A 25,892-nucleotide genomic window follows, 5' to 3' on the forward strand; every position below is an offset into this window, starting at 1 on the left:
TTTGTTTGCTTCGCGGACGACATGGATATTATTGGGAGAAAATTTGAAACGGTGGCAGATTTGTTCACCCGCCTGAAACGCGAAGCAACAAGAGTCGGGCTAATGGTGAATGCGTCGAAAACAAAGTACATGCTGGTTGGCGGAACTGAGCGCGACAGGACCCGCCTAGGAAGCAGTGTTACGATAGACGGGGATACCTTCGAGGTGGTGGACGAGTTCGTCTACCTCGGATCCTTGTTGACGGCTGACAACAATGTTAGTCGGGAAATACGAAGGCGCATCATCAGCGGAAGTCGTGCCTACTATGGGCTCCAGAAGAAACTGCGGTCAAGAAAGATTCACCCCCGCACCAAATGCACGATGTACAAAACGCTCATAAGACCGGTAGTCCTCTATGGGCATGAGGCGTGGACTATGCTCGAGGAGGACTTGCAAGCTCTTGGGGTTTTCGAACGCCGAGTGCTAAGGACGATCTTCGGCGGCGTGCAGGAGAACGGCGTGTGGCGGCGAAGGATGAACCACGAGCTCGCTCAACTCTACGGCGAACCCAGTATCGTGAAGGTAGCTAAAGCTGGAAGGATACGCTGGGCAGGGCATGTTGCAAGAATGCCGGACAACAACCCTGTAAAGATGGTGTTCGCCACGAATCCGGTCGGAACAAGAAGGCGTGGGGCGCAGCGAGCTAGGTGGATTGACCAGGTACACCAGGACCTGGAGAGCGTGGGTCACAGTCGAGGATGGAGAGAAGCGGCCATGAACCGAGGGAATTGGCGAAATATTGTTGGCGAGGCTTTATCAAGATAATTGATGTAAAGCCAAATAAGTAAGTAAGTAAGGTTTCAATCCGTCGACACGATGACATTTCTATTTGCATATTGACAGTTTGTCCCGAAGTAAAATTAGCCGAGGGGTGATTTAAACACGATTTCATACCAAATTCAAACGTGTTATAAAAATGGTTCCATGACACGGAAAATTATGAAACTTTGGATTCTGGCTCAGTTTTTAACGTAGAATCAGAATATGTGAAAAACAGGATACCCCTAAACAAGCCAATTGCTGTAGCATTGCGTGGTCTCAAACCCTAAATGAACTATTAGATTGAAGAATCTAAGGACTGTTCATTTTATAAAGTCTACACCTTTTACATGCAAAATATTTTTAATTTGTTAATGGAATCACAATCATTTTCCTGTACGGCGTTTGACTAGTGTTGTACAATATTGTGTTAATAAAAAAGCCACCAATATAATTAAATTTCACACGAATAGGGCACAACGTTTATAACGGTCGATTTTGGAGGTTAGCAAAATCAATGATTATTAAATTAATTAACTCATTACGCGTGGTAAAGATGGACAAATTATGGGTGAAATTATGAAAAAAATCCACGTGCTCGGCTGGGATCCCAGCCGAGCACGTGGATTTTTTTTTCATAATTTCACCCATAATTTGTCCATCTTTACCACGCGTAATGAGTTAATTAATTTAATAACCATGCGGATTGGATTACCGAATAGCTCAATATAAGTGTCAGTTTAATGATTATTAGCAATTTTCTGGAAAATTCGACAATCTTTTTTTTTTTTCAAAAGAGGTTTATGCTTCAAAAGCATCATCAATCAAAAGCCTGCTACAAAATATCAAGTTATTTTTGAAGCAACAATTACCAGATTACCATGAAATCATATTTTCGACGATTTTTTGAAGAAAAATATTTTAAATTGAAAAGTATCTGGTATGAGTGTAATTTTTAGGTTCAAAGTACGTTTTGACGGAAGTTCAAATATTGTATTAATATGGAAAGTAACCTATGCCATCATAGAGTTGTTTATTTAGTCACAACCTTACATTCAAAGTACAAAACAAACTTTTTATCTTCAGAAGACCTCTCAAAGCACAATTGTCAGCACTGTTGTAATGAAATTGAATTTATTTTCCACGTATTATTTCCAATATATGTTGTTCCAAGATTTCCGATCAAAATATTTGGAGAAAAACGCCTCCAATTCGCTGTAGATCGAGAAATATGCGTAAATTATTTCAAAAGTATGAGATTTTTCTATAAAACGACCATAAAGAGTAAAATTTGTACTTAAGAATGCAATTAAAACTCAAGATTTAGTTCTTTTTTATACAAATATAGTTTCGTTAGAAATCTAAACGTTTTTAACTTTATTTTTCTGCTGAGAGTAAAAGGTTGGTGTATCAGTAAATTTGACGAAAAGGAATAAATTACTAAAGTGACCTAGTGTCAGAGAATGGTGGAATATTATTGATGTTTTCAAAGCTCTACCTTTAGTAGAATAGTAAACAATTAACATACAATTTGTTCATAAAAATTAGGATTATTTTCATATGAAAAATAATGCTTAACTTTGACAAACCGTTTTTCTTAGGAGTTGTTAGAAAAACTATTTGGTTCTTCAACTAATGGCGTTTTGCAAATTTTTATATTTTCATAACATTGTAGAATAATAGTTGAATGATGCACGGAAAACCGATTACGATTTTATCAATAAATAAAAAAGAAATAGCATAAACAAGGTGTCGACTTTATAAAATGCACAGTCCTTATTGAGGATTTACTTCACAAATAATTCAAGACATGTTTGAAATAACTCGAATTTTTTGAAGAAATGTATAAGGAATACCCTGTAGAATCTATTGTAAAATTCATGAACAAATCCTAGTAATTTTTTTGGAATTATCTCTGGCAGAGTTTATGTGACAATTCATATGATAATCTGTGGGGTAATGCCTGAAGGAGTGGTTCGAAATTGACACAAACTTATACTAAAAAAACAACATGAGAGCTTTTATTTGTTTGATTTCTCAAAAAAATATTCTACACAATTTTTTTTTTCAACCCTAGAATAAACCTATATATAGTTTCTCGGAAGTACCGTAATTCGGGGTGCAGTTTATCAGCGGGGAGAAGTTTATCATTCACGTACCCACATGTGTAATCTGTCAAGAGAGCTATGATTCGATTTCAATTAGCACAATTTATATGGCGTCGTATTACCTGATGGCTGCTTTTGATGATCCTAAATACTGTTTGACAATCAAGATAAGTATACCATGGAAAAATGGACTTTTTAGGAAATGTTTGATGAACTGTTGAAAGGTTCTTCTCCAAACAATCGACTATTGACAAGGCTATATATAGACACCATTCAAAAAAATGATTCATACATTCCAGATTTGTTCTGTGAATACAGTTTTGAATTGCATTGTGGATAAACATTAATTTTCTGAGTAAAAAATGTATTTTTTTTGTGCGCGAGTTGCTAATTTCAAAGAAAATTGCATACCTTTTGGCGTTTAATGTGGTGTGTTCTGTAATTTACAACATTAAAATTTATAAATGACCGATATATCATTAAGTTGTAAGATTTTTGAGACTTGATCCAGATTCAGTGACACCAAATTTAGTGAATAGCATATCTTTTTATCTTAGGAAACTTCTTCACGAAATCAAAAACTCCACTTTTTTTGATTTTTAAGAAATGTTTTCGTTATAAAGAGAATATTTCGTCGAAATTTAGTTTGTATAATTCGTTAGATACCCAACCAGTACATGTTTTAAAAATATTTTGATGATAATATATGCAATCTACTAGGAGCTACAGAGCAGAACCGCTCTCAAATGATCAACTACACCCCATTTTACGATATTCTTGTAGGAATATTTCTGTAGTGATGACACTGAGGCAGTGTTGTTCAGACTCATTTCCCCGAAAATAACATTTTCCGAACTACGAAGCCACGAACTACTACAACCATGCTCTATCCTCCTAAGATAGAAAAGCAGATGGTTAAGCTTGAGTACTGCACACAAAATCGATCAATTTTGATCCCAGAGGGCCACAATTCAAGTTTCGGTAAAATGAAATGAGTGAGTGAGTGAGTGCGAATCATTTCACCGAAACTTGAATTGCGGCCCACCGAGATCGAAACTGTCGGATCCCATGTGCAACACTCAAGCCCAACCACCTCCCCCTCCATCTCAGGAATACAACGCACAGTTATAACAGTTCATGGCTTCACAATTCGAATTTCGGGGAAATGAGTCTGATCAACACTGCACTGAGGTGGTAATTACAAAAAAAAAATCGAGATAAATATAAGAGGAAACTTTTGAATGAACTCGGGAGGGATCCCTGGAGGAGCCTCTCCTGAAAAAAGGCTGTAGACAAATAAATAGGAAAATTCCTGAAGCTTTTCCATGATGAATCTGTAAACCTATGGAATTGTCGCTTAATAATCTTTTGAGTACAAACATTCATTTTTAAAGGCTTGGAGACTTGGTTTATAAATATAAAAATATAAATGATTCCAAAGATGTTCCTGGCTTCATCCGGCTCAAGTTTTGGAGGGCCTCCGGATATTTAATTATTTACAGAATAATGTTTTTTAATCCGAAAACACGACGTTCTGTAAAAAAATACTGTACCTTAAGGTTGAAATGAACGCTATTTTCCAATATAACTACATGCTACAAGGGCCCCTCCAAACCCGATTTTACCTTTTTGTTCACATTTACGTTTGTTAAAAGCTGAATTTCTACTGCTATGGGAAATAATAAACCATGATTTTGGGGCCCCTAGGAAACTGGGGCCCGGTGCGGACCGCACCCACCGCACCCCCCTAGCTACGCTACTGTTTCCCATCCCTGGGCCCTACCAACGGAAGAGCACCTTGGCGCCGTCACTCTTGAAGATGGCTGGAGGCACATACGATCGGCCAAAGGTAGCACCGTTTTTCACCAATTGATAGAGAATTCGTTGGGCAATATCAGGCAGGATTTTTGGGCGAACGAGCAACAACGGACCAGATATTCGCCATCCGCAAGGTGTTGCAGAATTGCCGGGAATACAATATACTCACACATCATTTGTTCATCGACTTAAATCTGCCTATGATACAATCGATCGAGAACAGCTATGGCAGATTATGCACGAATACGGTTTCCCGGACAAACTGATAAGATTGATCAAGGCGACGATGGAGCGAGTGATGTGCGTAGTCTGAGTATCAGGGACACTCTCGATTCCCTTCGAATCTCGCAGAGGGTTACGGCCTTTCGTGTTTACTGTTCAACATTGCGTTAGAGGGTGTGATAAGAAGAGTGAGGATAAACACGAGTGGCGTTAAGTTACATGGTTTCGCCGACGACATTGAAGTTGTTGCACGCAACTTTGACACGATGGCGGATACGTACATCCGACTAAGGGCTGAAACTAGACGAATCGGACTGGACATCAATGTGTCGAGGACGAAGTACATGATAGCGAGGGGCTCAATAGAAGACATGTGCACTCCACGTTCTCTACCTCGAGTTCATATTGAAGGTGATGAAATCGAGGTTGTCGAAGAATTCGTGTGCTTGGGCTCACTGGTGACCGCCGACAACGACACCAGCAGAGAAATCCAGAGACGCATCGTTGCTGGAAATCGTGCCTACTCCGCAGAACGCTTCGATTTAGCAAGTTCTCCATCGCACGAAGTTGACCATCTACAAGACGTTGATTTGACCGGTACGCCTCTAGGATCAACGCGCCCTTGGTGTTCTCGAACGGAAGATGTTGCGGACCATCTACGGCGGAGTGCAGATGGAAGACGGAAGTGGAGAAGGAGAATGAACCATGAATTGTACCAGCTGCTGGAAGAACCAACCATTGTCCTCCTCGCAAAAATTGGGAGGTTGCGGTGGGTTGGGCATGTCACCAGAATGTCGGATAACAACCCGGTGAAAATGGTTCTTCAAAACAATCCGATCGGCACAAGACGACGTGGTGCGCAGCGAGTAAGATGGGTCGATCAAGTTGAGGACGATCTGCGGACCCTTCGCAGACGGCGTGGCTGGCGACGGGCAGCCATGGACCGAGACGTCTCCTATGTACAGCAGCACCCAGGCCTTAAGTACCTTAAGTGGTAAGGTAAGTAAGTGCACAAATCATTTGTCAACGTTTGTCCTTCCCATTGATTCTAACGTGAACGCGCCTCTGCTAAAAATTATAAAAATCATTTTCGATAGTTTTGGCCACCTCTTTGCATAGAGCCTTACCATTGTCTGGTGGTGAGTCGCAGCGGAACGAACAATCCCAACAAAACCACCAAAGAGAACCAACAGAGGATGAAAACATTAGCAACCAACCGACAAACAAATCACCAGCAATCAAACCGGATAAAAGCAGGGTCGGTCGTATCCTTAAGCGATTCCTTCTTTCGGTGTCCAGTTGGAACTGGAAAATGTTCACTTGCCAAGTATGGTCAGCTGTTTATGTAACACGAGAAAAGCAACATTGATACGGAGGCATGGAAAAACGGTATGGAATGACCTTTGGCTTGGTTTGGCTGACGATGGCAACGCATACCAGCACATACAGTAATACTCCATCTAGGACTTGAAGAAACTGTCATGTGTTGACCGTATTCCGTTTGTTAATGGAAGCGCATGGTAGATTACAACAATGTGGTTTATTGTGATTCCGTGATAAATGAAAACCCTTGATAAAAAAAACGTGAACATTGAAACCGTCGTACATGGAAGGACCACTGTACTGAAGTCCAATTGAAAGTTCTGCGGTCCGAATCGTGCGGTTGCAAAGAATATGCTCTAAAGGACGCGTTTGCTATTCATAGATGACTTACTGAGGAGGCATTATCGAGCAACGGCTATCGCAAGGACACGTGTGTTTCCTTCTGAAATTGGCCCTGCCGCATTACGATAAATTTTGTTTTTCTTACACACTTAAATTGTTTCACCGATGTTAGCAACATCCTACACCCCAACAGCTGAGATTTCAGTAATTTTCAATATTTTACCGAAAAGTCGGCAAATCAAAACTTTTACCTATTGGATTTTTGGCAATCCGTCTGCTTTCGTCGGATTTCGAAGTTTAAGTGTGTAGGACAATGGCAGTCAACACAGCCATAGGGTAGCGGGTCGGAATCCCGACGATGAGCGATCTTTTCGGGTTGGAAAGACAAACAGATGTAGAACAATGGACAAAGAAAGCCCTTAGTTAATAACTGTGGAAGTGCTCATAAGATGAGCTGAGCAGCAGGCTCTGTTCCGAATGGGACGTAATGCCAAAAAAGAAGAAGAAATAGAAAAGATTTTCAATTTGAAAATATGGTAATCAATACCATTTTTAACCCGAAATCGTCAAAAATGTCGAATGTGACAAATATGCAGTTATGGGCAGTAAAGTTCTATTACAATAATTGATTTCACTTTTCAAGTATACTTTGAGCCCAGAAAACAGATATTATAATATAGAGCAAAAAAATAAAGTCACTGAATGACAGTGCAAGTTTATAGTCCATATGTTCATCATACACAGGCAAAACTATAATTCATGCACGTGTACTCTGTGAAAATTCTTCTCACAATAACCCTCTGAACCGTCTATCATGCTATCAATCGATACATGCAGCCCGAGGAGCCTCTGGAACATAAATTATTCCTCATCAAGTTCCGATCGATATGCGGAAAGGAACAATCAGCCAAACCACTTCATCAAAGCCGAAGCTGAACAGGTGCTAGACGTGGTCTGGTAGGTACTGAATGTGTAATGGACCCCCCTATAAACATCGTCCGCGGGTTCGAAGACCTCGGTCAACTTCCGTATAAGGTGGTGGAGTTATTCGCCATTGATTGGAATAGTTATGTTATTCTGATTAGCATCGGAGTTATGCTGTTGGGATGATCAATTCTTGATGCGCTTCTTAGTATTTTGATGCAACTGGGACAGAGCCTGGCACTCATTTTAATTGTTTTTTTTTTTTTCAGGATTTCCATAGTTTCCAGTCGAAGAACTTTCATTGCTAAAAATGTGAATTCTTTTAAAAACTGTGAAAATAGCAAAACTTTACTCTATATTCTGCCCAGTTCAGAAAATTTCACGAAGTGCTAATGACTTTGCCAACCAGCAGTAGAATCCCTAACTGCTGAATAAGTAAATCACCCTATGGTAATTTATGCCGGGAATATCGTCAAACCCCATAAACGCATAACCAAAAGTGAAATCACCGGAGGATCGCTCCCGCCGGTATCATAAACCAAAAATATAGCCTTTGGCTAGCTTTAATTACCATTGTAGGGGCCGGTGTCGGTTGTAAACGACGAAACTCGTTTCTTTCTGACATAACACACCTTCTGTTGTTTGTGAAGAGTCAGCTGATTGGTATTATAGCTCATGATTTCCCAAACAATGTCATTTCAGGATCATATAATTAAGCCCCAAATTTCATTATAGAATCACAAATTTAACAATGCTAGGACATTTACATGAACTCCATGCTGCATATTTTTCTTTCTTCATTGTTTTTGTCTTATCGGTACTACACCCCCACTGAGACAGATAGATACTGCTTCTCAGTCTAGTATTCTAAGAGCACTTCCTTATCTTTTAACCAAATGAAACCTTTCCCTGGAAAAATGACCATTTTACGCATTCGTACATCGGTAAGCAGAAAAATTTCATCACGAAAGTATCAAACCGTGCCTGAGCCGGAATCGACCCCAGACATTCAATTTAGCTGTATACTTCATCACTAGACTGATGCAAATTTTATAGTTTTTGCTCCCCCATGCTTAAACGGTGTCGATTATGATGAAAATCATTCTCACAAAAAATTGAAGTGATTTGGAAGGAATTTTGTTGTGCACACGCCATTTGCCTTTTATATGGAAATTCATATGGAAAATGCAAACTTTTTGTTTTCAGTCCTCTAGCTGCTCATCATAATAATCTATGGAAAAGTGAACAAGCTCTTCCCATGTGAAATCTTCCCAGCTGTAACTTGGTCGAAGACCACATTTTTATGGGATGTAAGGATAATTTGTTATTCTTGATAACAAAGTCTAAACCATACTGAGATGATCATTCAGTTACTTTCAGAGCTACACTGATCTATTCTACCCGCCAGGAGCATCACTGTGGCCTGCCGAACAGTTGGTGAAGCATGTTACATGAAACCCCACTTTATGATGATGAATAACATTTTTTCCTGACGTCCAATCAAAATGTGGTCTTCAGCAAAGTTGTAGCCGGAAGAATTTCACATGAGAGGAGTTTGTTCAGTTAAAAAATGTGACGAAGAGATAAAGAGCTGAACACAAACGGTTGGCGTTTTCCATAGAAATCTCCATATAAACCAGGCCTGCCCAACCTTTTCGCACCGCGGGCCAAATCGCAGGAACAACTTTGTGTGGTGGGCCACTTTTTTTCATATGCACAAAAATTCGCATGAAGTTTGACAAAATTAGGTAAATGAAGTTCATTAACTTTGACAAATGTCAGTGAATTAGGAAAATTTCATTTGGAGAATGCTAAAAACAGATCATTGGTGCTAAGTATCCTGCTGATTACTGTGAGAGTCCCTTCCAAAACAATGTAATAATCTAGTCCAGAATATTCAGAAGAATCTACCCCAGAAATTTTTGACCCTGTGAGGATGATGTCTAGTATTTTATAAAAATAAAACTCCGAATTCTGTTACAATCCGACCTAGTAGTATTAGAATTACCCAGAAAGTGTCTAAATCCTTATCGAGCTGTTACGAAAATCTTGGTCAGAATGACCAAAATTTTACAAGAATTGTGCCTAGGACCTCATCCAATAATCATTACGAAATCCTAATCTTTGAATTTGCTAACCAGTATTTCAAAATGACCCTGCTCAAAATTCTTTTATGATTTCATTTAAGATTCTTTCAAAATCTTCAAAAGGATTATATTTTAACCTTGCCAAAGATTTTAGAAAATTACGTACTGAATTCGATAAAATCCAGACTATAAGTCTATAAATCCAGCTGAAAATTCTTTGAAATGCCATGTTACCCGTGACATGACTCCTGAATTCTTCAAAAATCATATTCAAGATTTTGTGAAAAGACTTTTTTTTTTAATCTTCTCAAGAATTCTGCTTGAGTCCCACCCAAGTGTTGGTAAAATTTATTTCTTGGATTCTGTGTGAGTATTAGCCTATGATTCAGTGAGATTATGTTTGAAATTCAGCCTTTTAGCAATGAGTTTTGTTCATGTTTCATCTATTAAATGTTATAGGAAGTCATGATACAAATATTGTTGTTGTAATCCCAGCAAAATTAATCTAATATTTAAGCTTTTTTTCATAATGATCCTTAAATAAATCTTCTCATGTCAGATTTAGCGTAGAACAATTTTAACACTCATAAAAACTGCCATCGACATGCTCAAAACCTAGCTGCAAAACGCCCTGAATTTGAGATTAAGAATATGAATCATGCATAATATCAAGTATTAAAGAAGATTCGCAAAAATGATTTAAATAATTATCGGGGAATCGTGAGTTCGATTCTCACTGAGAAGACGTGTAACTTTTTCGCAAATCTTCACATCAATTTGTCCATCTAATCCAATTGCAAATTATATGTAATGTTTAGCTTTTCGGTAGTTGTTAAAAATAATAGCTTAAACTAAACTGAATGCTCTTACTTCGGGTTGGTAGAATAGTCTACGGGCCAAATATGAGAAGAATCTTCGAATCCCCCGCGGGCCGCACAGAATTAGGTCGCGGGCCGGATGCGGCCCGCGGGCCGTACGTTGGGCAGCCCTGATATAAACTTTAAATGGCGTGTGCATAGTCAATTTTTTCCCGAATCAGTTCAAACTTTGGGAGTATGCTATTTACAATACACGGTGTGCCAGAAACCGGCATTCTGAATGCCGAGTGTCCTATATACATTTTTATTTGTAAATTATGCGCATCAATATAGCAAAGCCATATAAATAAGCTCTTATTTGATCTTCTTAGAAATAATGGTAAATATACAAATCACTGTAACTTCTGATTTTCTCGAAGAAATTGTCTCAAAATTTCAGAGAAGATGCTTGAATATCATATGTTTTGAATGCTCAATGCAAAGCTGATGGTTACTTGGCTAGTTTACAAATTAACAATGATGCACTGGTGGGGAAAATTGTGAAGTATGTAAAAATCCTTTCCAAAACAGTTCAAACCCTTCAAATTACGATAACTTTCGATTCCCTCGTTAAAATATTTTCATATTCACGGAGAAGATGCTTGAATACTATATCTTTCGAATGGTAGGTGCCAAATTCTTGGACATTTTTTTACGTTAATAACGGTTTCTGGCACACCGTGATAATAATAATAAACATTTACAAAATTTCAAAATTTGCCTCACTCTACTCATCAACTTAAGATTATCACCCCAAAGTGACAACTCATTCTCTAAACCATATCAAGAAAAGCTGCCGATTGCAATTCAATCCGATGAATGGGTGAAGAGATATTTTTTTTTTGCTCTTACTTTTCCGGAAATTCCAAAAAAAATGAAATATTCGAAAAATTTGGGATTGTCGATTCAGTCCATCCTTGATCCTTGGATCCTTGATGACGGCTGACAATAACGTTAGCCGTGAAATCATCGCATCATCAGTGGAAGTCGGGCCTACTATGGCCTCCAGAAGAAGCTGCGGTCAAAAATGATTCACGCCCGCACCAAATGTACCATGTACAAAACGCTCATAAGGCCGGTAGTCCTCTACGGGCATGAAACGTGGACGATGCTCGAGGAGGACCTGCAAGCACTTGGAGTCTTCGAACGTCGGGTGCTTAGGACGATCTTCGGCGGTGTGCATGAGAACAGTGTGTGGAGGCGAAGGATGAACCACGAGCTCGCCCAACTCTACGGCGAACCCAGTATCCAGAAGGTGGCCAAAGCTGGAAGGATACGATGGGCAGGGCATGTTGCAAGAATGCCGGACAGCAACCCTGCAAAGATGGTATTCGCTTCGGATCCGGTTGGTACAAGAAGGCGTGGAGCGCAGCGAGCTAGGTGGGCGGATCAAGTGCGTATCGATTTGGCGAGCGTGGGGCAGAACCGAGGATGGAGAGATGCGGCCACGAACCGAAAATTGTGGCGTGAAATTGTTGATTCAGTGTTATCTGTGTAGATGTTAACTAAATAAATGAATGAAAAACGATTCAGTCTAATGTGCAATGGTCGCCAAAAAAAATCCAGGTTGTTCATACTCAGACGATTGTGTAAGGGTTGCCCACTTTCTCTGGTTACCCAACATTCTCTGGTATTTAGACAAGATTTTCTTATAAGATTAAAAAACTACCAAACATTGGTCTTGATTAGGCCTTTTGAACCGAGGACAATTGTGTGTGACAGGACAAGAAGTTTGCTTAGGATTTCTTCAGATTCTTGCCCAATATAATATTCAAAATTCAACCTTAAATTCTTTGAGAATGCTGTTTAGCATTGCTAGGATTTTATTCTGGCGGGGGTCTAGCAAATCCTTGTTTTACAAAAGTAATGTCGGTCGCAATAAATACGATTATCACAAATTTAAAAGTTTACATAGATTTTTTGTGTATTCTATTTGTTCTATGATTTTGTCTCATACACATGCTGCACACCAGTAATATTTGTAAATTAAAATTTTCATTACATAAAATATTTTGTTTTGTCTAAAACAGTACAAAAAAAAATCCTACCGCTCACGTGATTCTTTCACGATCTTTTCGGGTATTTAACCATGTGCTTTTAAGAGATTCCACTGATTATTTTCACAGCGACTTCTTCATGAATTATTTCCCTACTTTTTCAATGCTTTCTCCAAGAACTCCTTTATCAATTAACACTGAGTTCCTCCTAGGACTCCAACGCAAAATCATTCTCAGGATTCAAAGATTTTTCCTTAAGTTTCTTCAGGTTTTCTGATCTTACCAGATAATTTCTCGAAGTATCTCTAATCAATTTCTTTAAAATAAAATCACTTAATCTCAACAAAAAAATGAGCATTAGACTGATGCATATTTTGAAGTTTTTGGTCTCCTATGCTTAAACGGTGTCAATTATGATGAAAATCATTTTCCAAAAATTGTAAGTGATTTGGAAGAAATTTGACTGTGCACACGCCATTTGAACTTTATATGGAGATTACTGTGGAAAGGATATTAGGTTAGTGGCATAAGGTGGAATCCATGCTAAAATCACGCCAAACCGGAATATGGATTGCATGGCAAACGAGTGTAGTTCCGCAGGAGCAGGCGCCACAACTGATGAACCAAACAATACTGACTCGATCACGTCTCTTTCCCTCCACGGTGTGCGAATCGGACACGACTGATCCATTTTGATCAATCCTTTGAGAATTCGAACAAGAGAATGCTTCAGAAGTACTTTGTAAAATATTCCCCAAGAAGGTTCCCTGCGTACTTATTACATATAAATTACAATTTTAGTTTAAAATATCACCCGGTTGTTCATTATTTATTCGTTTATGTTTTTTTTTTTTTTTTAATTACTGACGATATCTCAAATAAACAATAAACATTAATAAATAATTGACATAATCAGTGAATAAAAATTTGATATTTTATTGGAGCAATTGTGAGGGAAACATTTGTAAAAAATTACAGTTGCATCCGGGAACATATTCCAGAATCAATTTTTATTAAAAAGTAGACATAGCAGAAATAGTTGTCCTCCACAAAGAATGCACGTTGAAAGTATGAAGAAATCTCACAATAATACGCAATTTGGATAATTTCCAAGAGATTTATAAGAAAATATCTAAGGCAGATATTCCCTGAGAAATTTGATTATAGTAATATTCTTCGAGGCATATCGAATATTGTTATAAACCTGTTGGAAACTAATCAAAACAATTTTGGAACTTCTTAAGAATTGAAACATAATAAGTTTTCTTGGAAAACTGTAGTTCAGAGTTTATGCATCGAATTTATTCATGCAAAATTACTTGAAAAAATGAAGCAAAATCGAAAAAACAATTTATTGGTGGAATAACTATGGTTAATTTTGGTGGACTTTTCCACATCAGGTTAACTTTCTGTCATTCATCTAAAGAAAACTAAGACCAGGTTAAAATTCCTTGAAAAGATTTGTTATGAATTAAGCCTTATTGTTTAACAAAAAAATCGCTATCTATTGTCAAAGTTCCTTTATTTGGCTATCTTTTCATCATCACTGAACACCTCGAGCAGGCCATTCTCCAAAAAAATCATAATGCGGTGAATATGCCACTAAAACTCTGAAAACAACATTTTTTGCATTATTCAGAAAATACGAATTCTGGGAATCGAATTTCCAGTATATTAACGCTTTTTTGTACCACGGTATTTTTTGCTACGGAGATGTCAACAAATTTCGCTTTTTGCGCACAAGAACAAGCTAATTCTGGCTGTAACTAATCGTCTGACAGCTGCTGGACGGTTAATATTTTGGTTGTCGCGCTATTCATCTAATTCAGAACTGCAACACTGAAGCTATGTACGACAAGCGATGTTTTCCCACTATTGTAGTAAAAAACACGCAAGTACTGAACCGTTTTTTGTCATAATATATTATAATAAAATTCATGTGAATTGATTAAGAAAAATTTTCTACACGTCAGAATCAAGTAAATTGTTTGATTGTGAAGGTCACAATCATCTCAGAATTCAGGAAAGCTCAATCAGCGAGTCAATTTTTTCTAATCAGTTTAATTCTTTATGAATTTTACGTTGTTTAATCTGCCCATAAAAGCATAACTGTCCTATATGGAATTGCTATCGAACGAGAAATCTATAGATGAAGTTAAATATCTTGTCGTCAAAAAATACCAATTTAGCGTCGACAATGCCAAAATAAATGCCCAGCAGAACATCATCTTGTTCAATACTTAGCGCTCAGATATTTTGAGTAGTTTCTCACGGAAATATAATTATAAGAGCATAAAAATGAAGAAAGTTCTCTTTTGCCTTTATTTTATTGCAAAGCAACAGAAATAAAGCCATATCAGGCTCACCGCCTGCTCAGAACGATGAGCAAAATTTTGGCTAATTCCAAATACTCATAACTTTATGAAAAATGGATGAAATTCAATGCATCTGGAAGTAGTCGGCGGCAAATTTGATCTTGTTTCAGGAACTTGCTTGGCCCTGCACATTGACCACCTGACACCAAAGACGTTCCGGATTCTCCGAGGTCATGTCCAAATGGCATTTTTCTGTCGCTTGTATTTTGTGCGGGTGAAGTTGTATGAGTGTTTACAATTTTCCTAGAGACTAGAATTAATAGGAAGTTGAATGCCGGCAAACGCATTTAAATTTGTTGAAAATCTTCAGAAATATAACCATTTACGTAGAACTGGTTCCGGAAAATATGATCAGTCATGTTTCTATGTCCTATCAAGTATTGTATATACTATCCGGAGCTATATCCTAGTGACCTTTCATGCTCAAGAATACATCATTAAATCTCGAAAAATTATTCATACAGACTCAAGTCAAAAGAGTATACAAACTTACTTTATCAATCCTACGTGTTTCGCAGACGAAATTCTACACGTTTCGCTCTGAACCAACTCATTTTTCACTCTTAGAACGTTTAATTTCCGGATTTACAAAACGACGAAAGTAAGATTTTCAACTTTCGCAACCTAACCACTACTTTCGTCACCCCGCTGTATGGAGAGACAAAGTGACTTAACCACGAATCAAAACAAAACACTACTTGAGTCGATTTTACACTGGTAGAAAAACGTCGAAAGTAACTGAATGAAACGACTTATCATTTTGTCATACAATTTTTGTGGGAAACAATAGGAACTATCTAGTATTTCAACGCGAGCTGAATGCATGCAAAATTTAGGCGATGTACACGGTAAAAAAAAAGTTAAAAAGTGGATTCATTTTAATACAGATTTAGAAGACAGGTTGTGATTCTTCTAAATTAATTTTCTCAAAACTGTATGAAAGTTACTTACGTCTATTTGAAAAAGTAATCGAGAAATAATCAGCATCATCCAAAATGAAAACCCAGTTTTTTCGTTCAATTTTAAGAAATCTTCATGAAAATCTATCATTGCATTTCAGATTGCAAGTGTAATGCAATGATAGATTTTCATGAACATTGTTTCAAATTTAAGCATGAAAAACTGGTTTTGAATTTTTTTAAAACGATGATGGTTATTTTCCTCTTATTGATGATGCTTCCGGCAGCATATTCAGAACCTTGACCATTCTATAGTAGGTTCCAGGTGCCCTGGAAGAAGTGCCCAATTAGGAACATGTTCTGAACCATATCAATATGGGCATCAAACTTCAAGATTTCTAAAGGTGATAATTCCGGAAGCATTTGCAGAACCACCGACTGCCATGACCACTCTCTAGTAGTATCCAGGTGCCCCAAGGGATGTGGCCAATTAAAAACATGCCCGGAATCACATCAAAATGGGTATCAAATATCAAGATTTTAAAAGGTGATGCTTCATAAAGTACTTCATGAACCTCCGGCTGTCATGACTACTGTATAGTAGGTTCGAGGTACCCTGATGAAAGTGGCTAATTTTACACGGATTTTTTTGTACGGAATATAAACCAATATGGGTAACAAACTTCAATATATTTAAAATTCATGCTTCTGGAAGTAGTTTTAGAATCCCGTCTACCATGAACAGTAGGTTTTATATGCCTTGGAAGATGTGGAGCATTTTCAGAATCACAAATGTAGTAATCACTATATAGTAGATTCCAGGGGCTCCTAGATAAATGGCCGATTCGGAACATGATCACATCCCCCGGGGAAATGGGAACCTGCTATACAGTGATCTGGCAGCCGATGCTCATGGGTATCCGTATGCTCAAAATCTTTACAATAAACCAAAATATCCTGAATAATGAGGAAAGACTAGGATGAGCAAGTTTCTATCTACAAACTGCTGTTCACAATTGAATTTTGATTAAATAAATACTAAAACAACGCATGATTTGGAATACATAGACTTTTTTATAGCTTAAAAAAACCTAACTCATTTGTTAATTCTTCTTCCTATTCTTCAGTACAATTCAATCTCTGGAAATAAAAGGAATTGCTTCTGTACTTATTCTATGGGTTCTTCGTGTATGATATGGTTCGGGTTCCATACTAGGTGGCAGTATCTCAGAATTGGTCTTACATATGTAATATGCAATATTTTAATAGTATAAGGGTCATGCAAATTGTTGCTGAACCTCTTAATGGAGCCAAGCTTACTGTTTGCTTGTTTAATTATGAAATTCCAATGTTCTACAAAAGTGAGTTTTGAGTAGAGTTACTGTGCACGTGCTGTAGCCTTAGGTGCAGGAGCCTCATTGCTTGCAAACGCACGGGAGCGCTGTACATTGTGAGTCCTTTTTCTGTGCGCCTCATTTTTCTTGAGATGTGTCTCACTGCGGTCTCATGTGCTCCGTCACATGACACTACTGTTCTTATGTTAAATATATAGGATATTCTACCCAGACAACCAGAAATCGCATGAAAGTTCACGTTACAACTCGTTTATTCATACTAATTACATCAAACTCGCTAAACACCGTGGATAAACTCGTCAGATTGATGAGTTTTCTCGCATAAAACACTTCTTTTCTGAGTTCATCTGTACATTTTGTTTCGTCCCGTACACACGTACAGAGTAAGTCGGATCAATCCGTAGCAGCTGTCAAATCATCATTTGTTATCATAAATTAAGTCGCATAATATTGCAGGTTAGTTCGGTAGAATATTTATAGACTCGCATTGTATGTTATTATTCATCACATAATATATGCACGCATATCGCCTCCACATTTGTACGTAGAAGGCCGTTTCGCTACATCTTATAAGTGAAATTTTGCACATATAAAGCCTCCAGGTGATTTCGTTATACGTACATTTTGGTTGTCTGGGTACATTACAAAATGGAATAAATTGAATGTATAAATGATGCTAAATTTCAATCAAAATGTGCTCGCGATAAATTTGTATCGGAGATAATTTTTACTAAAGAATAATTATACTTTTTGCAGGCTGATCTATATAGAGACTGTTATGCCTTTATTTTTCAATATGGGACAGCACTAGTTTGAATTTTTTTCGCAATGTTTTCGAACAAACTGATCAATTTTATGTGTGCATATGAAAATATACATACAAATATGCGTAGCCCGCCAAAAATTTTTTTTGGAGGAAATCCATATGGGATAGTTATGCTTTTATGGGCAGTAATCTTGATGTTGATTCTTTTTACGGTCAATTGATGCTTAGAACTTAGATTAAACGACCTTGACTAAATGTATGGAGTATTTCCCTGTTTTTACAAAAAAAAAAAGTAAAGTATCCAATAAAATTAATTCTTCGTTTTTATGATGTTACCAAAACATAACAGTTATTGAATGTATACTGTCCGTAATCTTGACATGATTACAAAAACATCATTCTGTGAATAACAATATTAACAGACATCACAATTATAAGAAACAATACTTTATGTCAGTGTAACTTCTGGCACAAAAAATGGACTGGTTTATGATTTTTGTAAATTATTTTTTGATTTGGAGTTTTGGGGGGGCACGTCTACGCCAACGACCATCATAGAAATTTGGTGATCATTACGGTTCCATGAGTCAATATCGAACCATGCAACATAGATTGAAGAATCCACAACAAAAATTTTAGCGGGAAAAGAGTTTAATAAATAATTTGGTTTAAAAAGCTGTTATTCTGATACAAGCAATTCTGGGTGAATCATAGGTGTTTTCCTAGAAGAATTCGTGGAGGTATTCTTGATAAGATTGCTAATCATTTTTGCTAGCTGCGAAACTTGAGAAGATTCATATTGGATTCTTTACTAGATTCGTGATAAGTTCCTGCCAATACCCACGAATGATCTCTGGAGCATTTGGAATCGTTGGAAGAGACCTACATTTTGGTAGACTCTAAGAAGCTTCTCGCTGTGCAGTTAATTTACTGAATCAAAGCTAGGGAAGTCTATGCAAAAATAGCTACGTTTTGTTGTACTTAATTTGTTCTACCATTCACGTTTATCTTTTATCACAACTTATATATCTTCTGGAACTGATCTTTTGCTCCCATGTTATTTTCTCCACTTGAAAACAAGAATCCAAAGTGCAATTTGTACCACATGCTTTTCACTTTTCGTTAGACAAAGTGGCAGGTCCATGATAACAAAAAACCTCATTTGAATATTGTCTGTATTGTAGCGCCAACCAATATAACTTTGCTTTGTTCTGATAATCATCTTTGCATGAAGGCCACGGATTGTTTCCAAAAGCCTCATCATTAGCCAACTCATATCTCAAAATCGCACTACATCGTCGTATCTGTTTCCAAGTGTCTATGATAGTCATAGCACTATCATAGCAGTCATAATTATACAAGCATTTTGCGACAAAAATAATCTTCAACACACACTTCTCCCGAACACTTAAAGCTGCTATTAGAGTAACTTACCAATTTCGTTCACTGCTCTCATGTATAATGCATTCCCAGCAACGATAAGCGATGCGATGTATATACCTAGCAATAGTAACACCAAAATAGCTCTCGTCTATCGTAGTCCAATCTGCTGCTGTTGACTGGGTGATAATGATGAATAAATGACGTCACTTTTCCAACTTGGCCCCCGCTAAATGGCTTGTCAAAATGTTTGATAACTTTATGTACTACGTACTTGGACAACAGTACTTACGTCGTTCAACTCGCGTTCGATTGCATCGAAAGAAATAATTAAGGACACTTGTTTCTTCATCAAAATTACAACACTGCTTGCTACATCAGTTCACATTTCGATCCGTCGTCGACTGACCCAATTGTACCACGCAATCCAGGTCCAGTATAGTGATGGACTGAGGAGCACCATCAGCACTGCAAGATAAACCGCATTTCCGGCTTGCGTGTATCCATTTGTCTAGCTGCGTGATGTAGTGGACATCTAACCACCAGCTCCTGCACCGAACCAGTAACAAATCGCATCGTTGCACTATCATCAAAGCATGCCAGCTAGAAGTCCATGATGGAGCACTAATAGAGCCTTCTAACAACCAATGCGAACGTTTCAAAACTGTCACCGCACACTTTGACGAGCAACCGAAGAGCTAACCGGCAAAATTGTATCCGATGGCGACGGATTGGCAAACAATAGAATACAGGGACACACGCGACGAGCTTTCTGCCAGTATCTAGCAAACAATGCACGTTCAACAGCCCCGTGAATTTGTACCACTAGCTACAATACGTTAGTAAACAACAAGTGTTCACCAGCGTCGTTTGCAACGTCCTACAGTCCAGTTGTAATACTCTTCTACTCACACGTGAGTGCGCAATTCAATTCAGGAAGTGAGGAGAAGGCACGTCTCTATCGAAGAATGTCTCGTTCAAGACTGATGATGGGATGGGATTGCGGTCGGATTGTGACGACAAAAAAAAATCTATATCGTAGAGAGAGTGAGCGCGCGGTGTTCCCCTTGTTTACCCGTACTCTATATGAGTGGTCAGTGTTTCCCAATCTTTAGTTGTTGAAATTGACTGTTTAACGAGAAACTTGCGACGATCGACGCGCCACCATAACTCACATAACGATGGGTATTAGAACTAAGTTGGAGGTGATGTTTTCGCATTTTGGAGGTTAAAATCACCTCTAAACACTAGCGATTTTGCGGTGGGATGTTGACGTTTGATCACGAATAGTAAAGCATGCTTCAATGTACGGCTTCAAAGCTCAAAACTCAGAAAAAAAGACTCATCTAATGTAAAGTGGGGCAAAAATTACTATTTAAGATTTCTTACTCAATTCGAAACCAATGTTATACTGTCATGGTTGTTCGAATGCTTTTCAAGTTATAGACTTTCACTCAAAATATTATCGAAATATTTTGATCTGGCCGATGGAAAAAATTCACCACGGAAATAAATCTTGTGTTTGAATTTCTCAACATTTGTCTTCAGCATTTATGTTCTTAAAATAATTGCGTCCTGTTTGATTTCGTAGAATTATGCTGAAGTTCATCAAACAATGAGATTTTGGCCAAAGATGTTACCAGAAACTTAACTTAACTTGGAAAAATTATGCCAAGGTTCTATCCAGGGTCCACAACATCCATGGACATCAAAAGGTTTATGTTGAGTTATCTTAAAACGAATTTATTCAGGCACTATTCAAAGAATACGTCAAAGTATTTGATAAGCACTAATTTCACATATACCCCAGGAATTTAATCTTGGAATCCCCTAGATGTTTTTCTTTCGATATCTCAATTAAGAACATATTGGGAAGTTTGAAACGGATTCATACAAGTCTAAGATAGGATTTTTTCTGCATGATTTTTCATGCGTTCCCTTTGACCTTAGTCCAGATAAGCTTTTTCAATTATATGTTTCTAGGAATCACAAGAGTATTTTTATTTTATAATGCTTGTAAAATACGTCTGGTTTTTTATGTATGTTTAGTTATTTCTCAGGATATTCCTTTAGAAATTGCTTCTGACAACTCTCTTGGGATTCATAAACAACTCCATAAGCTCCTTCAAGGATATCTCCACAAATCCTATTTCCTGATATTTTCGTATTGAAATGCAACCTTAGACTCATCAATATTTGTTTTACGAATACATATGAGAGCATCTCTAAGGACTTGTTCAGATGTTGACAGAACTTTGTCTACTTTTTCTTCTCGAATTTTTCAGAAATCACATCAATTACAATTTTTTCAGACCTTTCCGAGCAATTCCACTAGAATCTGCTAAGATTATCGAATAATTTCTGCTGGATTTTATTCCGAGCTATTCTTGGAGATTTCTTCAGAAACTATATCTAGAATTTAATCTAGGAATTCTTCTTTAAATATTCTTGAGGTATCTCAAAAAGTTCCCTCACTATTATTTTAGAGAATTCCGAAGCTTTCAAGGATTTGTCCCAAAAAATAATTTAAATATTTAATTTTATTTACTACAGAAGTTACATTTAAAACGTATCAATATTTCCAAACTAATATTTTTTCACAAGATTCCTTGAAATATTCAATCACGATATTTTTTCCTGAGGAAAATAATACAAAGGAAATTTCTTAACATACTGCTTCTAGGGTTCCACGAGATAAAATCCTTGGAAGAGGTTTTACCAGATTTTCTAGAGAATTTCTAGAAGGAACTCCTTAATCCTCAAATGCCCGAGACAAACCTTGAATTTTCAAATGGCCACCATTTGAAGAGCAGTAGATCAATGGATTTGAAATAAATTTAAAAGTAAATGCGGTTTGTTGGTCTTACAAACTCCCGAACCACTCCTCCTTTTATGAGTAACGGAAAAAGCGTGGGGTTTAAAATTGGCATAATAATCAATTCAACGGAAATATCAAGATCCCGATGAGGTAGAAGGTTGATGTCCGCGGTAAAGTTGTTCGGCAAATCAAGGGCTGTCTGGCAATCACAAATTTAATTTAGAATTCAGCCGCTAGGTGGCGCCAGCAACCAACTTTATTCAATTTCAAGTATTTCAAGATCCTGATCAGCTAGAAGGTTGGTTTATTAATCAAATTTAACAATCGAAGATCAGCAGACGAAGGGCTCTCTGGTGATGAAGAGTCTGATTGAGAATTTATTCGCTAGGTGGCGCTAGTAACCTCCATTTGTCTGTATCACAAAATTTTGATCAGCTAGAAGATTGGTGTCTTTTCTACAGCTTTGCTTTCAAGGGCTATCCTGTGATAGTAAATGTTTTTGGAAACATACTCACTAGGTGGTGCCAGTAACAATTTTCTTTATTATTCTACAGCTTAGCTTAGCTTAGCTTAGACTGACTACACATATCAATGCACTATGGTCCAGGAATCAGTTTTACGCGGAAAGATGCATTCTGAGCTTTAGAATGAAACATTAGACAAAAACGGTCTTCTACAAAGTTGTTTTTATTAGTTGAGCCCTTTGTTTGGTTAAAGTTATTAAAGTTTTTCTGCTTAAAAACCTTTGTTTTTCAGGGCATTTTATTAGAGTTACAAAAATAACACATCTGTAATTTTTTGATATAATATACAATTTTATTTTGTCTTTCGAATGCCGTCAAAAGATATTTTTTATGTTTGCCCCAATCAGAGATATTCACAACCAAAGTAGGCATGTTTTTGAGAGAAAAACAACAATAACTCCTAAATGAAAGGAGATAGCGAGTTCCTTCACTCACCAAATTACGCATTTTTCAAAGCTCTAAAAGTGTTTCATAGACTACTTTGATGAGAAATTTGAATTGAAAGCTTTAGAGCCAGAAAACCAGTTTTGTTCGGACCACCCTATGTCACTGCAGGAAAAAAGCTCTAAATCGGTCAATTTAAGAGATTCAAAAAAACTTTTTTTGGCAAAGTTGCTTGAAATTGAATGGTCTATAACTTTGCTGAAGCATGTATAATATAGTTTCTACAAATAAGAAAGTTAGTTACACAATTTCTATGAAAATGTGGTCCACCCTAATTTTCAATAACACCAAACAAAGGGCTTAACTAATACAAACAACTTTGTAGAAGACCATTTTTGTCTAATGTTTCATTCTAAGGCTCAAAATGCATCTTTCCGCGTAAAACTGATTCCTGGACCACTGTGCAATGGTTGCTATTCCGTGATTGACCGAATTCAGTGAAAATGCACAAAGAATCAACTAGAAGTTTGGCTGGGATTGGCCATAATCTTCTTCAATGTGCATAATTCAGTGCCTCTATTTATACAGGGTCAATAACGGCGCCGGCCACGTCCTTGCAGTCAGGTGGGATTGGGGGAAGGAATGTTAGTGTGTAACCTTTGCTATTTGGAGACCGTGTTTGCCTCTGCATCTCCACAAAGGTTACTGGGAGGGATGTTTGTTAATGGGAAGGATCGTTGGGTCACAGGATTCACTTTGATAAGCGATTAAACCATGATAAATAATGATTTGTGAGATATATACATGCTTATTTGTAAATATAAAATTTTCATTTGATATGAACAATTTCTATGTAGTGGAAAGTTATGCCGACACTTGAGGTGACGAACCATTCAAAGTTTGTTGAACAAATACCTAAATGTAACATTCCTACAGCTGTCAAGACGAAAGCATGTGTTATTATATTTTACTTATTTGAAAAGAAACAAAAAACTTGATTGGTTGGAACATCAAAGAACACTCTTATTCTTATGCCGACACTTACAGTGGCGAACCATCCAAAGTTTGTTGAATAAAGTGAATTTTTCGCAAGTCTACACTTGTAGTGTCGAACCATTCAAAGTTTTTTTTTAATTACAAAAATAAAGGTAAAAAGGGGTGCTCTGAAAATAAAAAAAATGTGAAACATAAATAATTCATGAATCAGAGTTAGTGTCGACACTCACAGTGACGAACAATACATAGTTTGTTGAAAATTCATATTTACGTCCCGCAATTGTAACGATTAAATGTGCAGTCATACATATTTTATAGATTAGAAATAGTAGCATGAAACGAGCTCACCAATTGATCCTTCATCCTTCACCGTGCAGCCACAATCCACTCTCAGCCTCACTCGTTTGCTCGGCTATATAAAAGCACTCAGAAAAAAAAGGCGCGCGACCCGAAAAGGAAAAAAAAAAACTTGACGCACTGCCCAGCAGCAAAAAAAAAAAGCAGATCAAGGGCTATCCAATGGTAATACAATTAATTGATAATTCATCCGCTAGGGGATGGTACACAAATTATGTCACGCTAAATTTCGACTTTTTTGAACCCCCAACTCCCCCCCCCCCCCCCCTTTGTCACAGGAAAATGTGTTCACTGTATTCTTTTCTCCAGCCGAAACACCGTGAACACATTTTCATCGATTTTTTTTAGTTTTGAATAGAAAAACTGCTGATGATGACGATTATTACGATGACGGAGCGTTTAACGTTAAGCAAAACTAATACAAATGTAACAAGTAACAATATGACACTTTATGTTAGAGCTGGTTTTGTTCGAATCGAGAGCACTTGAGGCTTCATATTCGAATATTAAAAAAAAAAGAGATTTTAGCATTTTTGAAACGCTTACAAACAATCTGTTCTACGATCATTATTTGATGAAGTTATAATGAGTTCGTCACTAATTTTTGATAGCCTAGTTAGAGTAGAACATGGAATCGGCCTTAAATCTCTTAGTGAAAAGTAGTTCTCCAAATTAGGGCCATTTTTGTAGTTGAAGTCATCAACTCTCATATAACGTTAAACGCCTAGAGGTATGCAACGCCGTATATAGGGCACATAATAATTCGTGAATAATTCATTCGATTTTGTTCATAATACCTATGGTTCCTTATATTGAAAAAAAAAATGATTGATTTATGGTAAATTCCATGTCGAAACAAAATTTCCAATAGACACCTTTTAAGATATATAATTTAAAACAAATTATTTTTAACTTATACGGGTGTTTTTCATGTTTGTAGACTGAAAACACTTTTGAGTGATTTTTTCTATAAATTTTGTTCTAATTATTATAAAATCTAATTCAGTTAATAGGGAATATTAACATTCTCCAATACAGTTTTAACTACAATGAAGTCAAACAGTAGTGCATTCATAACGTATTGCTATGCAATATTTTAACTGCATTCAATAACTAAGATACCAATACTTGTTTTAAAAATATAAACTAAAAATCCTGAAATCAGAATGCAGAAATGTTCAGATTTTCTTCCAAAAAAAAAACTATTAAAATTACCCTGTTTTACGGTATTGATGTAGCCATTCAACGGATATCTCAAGATTGCGATGAGCTCGAAGTGTGATGACTTCTGCAAAGTTGTTTTGCAGATTATGGACAATCAGCCAGAAGGCAGAGCTGTTCAGCAGAAAAATATTATTGAGAATTTAGCTGCTAGGTGACAATAGTAACACTTTGTCTTCAATCTTCTGTATCTCGAGATCCTGATCAGCTAAAAGGTTGTGTCTCGTATCTCTATTGAATTAATTGACCATAATGGATTCAATTAACGCGCTGAAAAATATAAAATCGAAAATGTCTGAAGGTTTTATTGGTAGAGTTCCCACTGACCAGCAATTTTCGCA

General features: G+C 37.1%; 1 protein-coding gene across 8 annotated transcripts in view; it reads right to left on the minus strand.

Annotated features, from left to right (window-relative positions):
- LOC5572877 overlaps window positions 1-20,250 on the minus strand; it is a 37,255-nt gene extending 17,005 nt beyond the window's left edge. The window contains exons 1-2 of one of the 8 annotated variants that reach the window (XM_021840510.1): window positions 19,955-20,250; window positions 19,306-19,800 (exon numbers count right to left, since the gene is read on the minus strand). The gene's annotated coding sequence lies outside the window, so the exon portion shown is untranslated. Of the gene's footprint in view, window positions 1-19,305 lie in introns of all 8 variants that reach the window. The other 7 variants (XM_021840509.1, XM_021840508.1, XM_021840504.1 and 4 more) reach the window with 7 other exon arrangements.
- Between the last annotated feature and the right edge of the window lie 5,642 nt (window positions 20,251-25,892).

Source organism: Aedes aegypti, chromosome 2, assembly GCF_002204515.2.
Source record: "Aedes aegypti strain LVP_AGWG chromosome 2, AaegL5.0 Primary Assembly, whole genome shotgun sequence".
Lineage (NCBI taxonomy): Eukaryota > Metazoa > Arthropoda > Insecta > Diptera > Culicidae > Aedes > Aedes aegypti.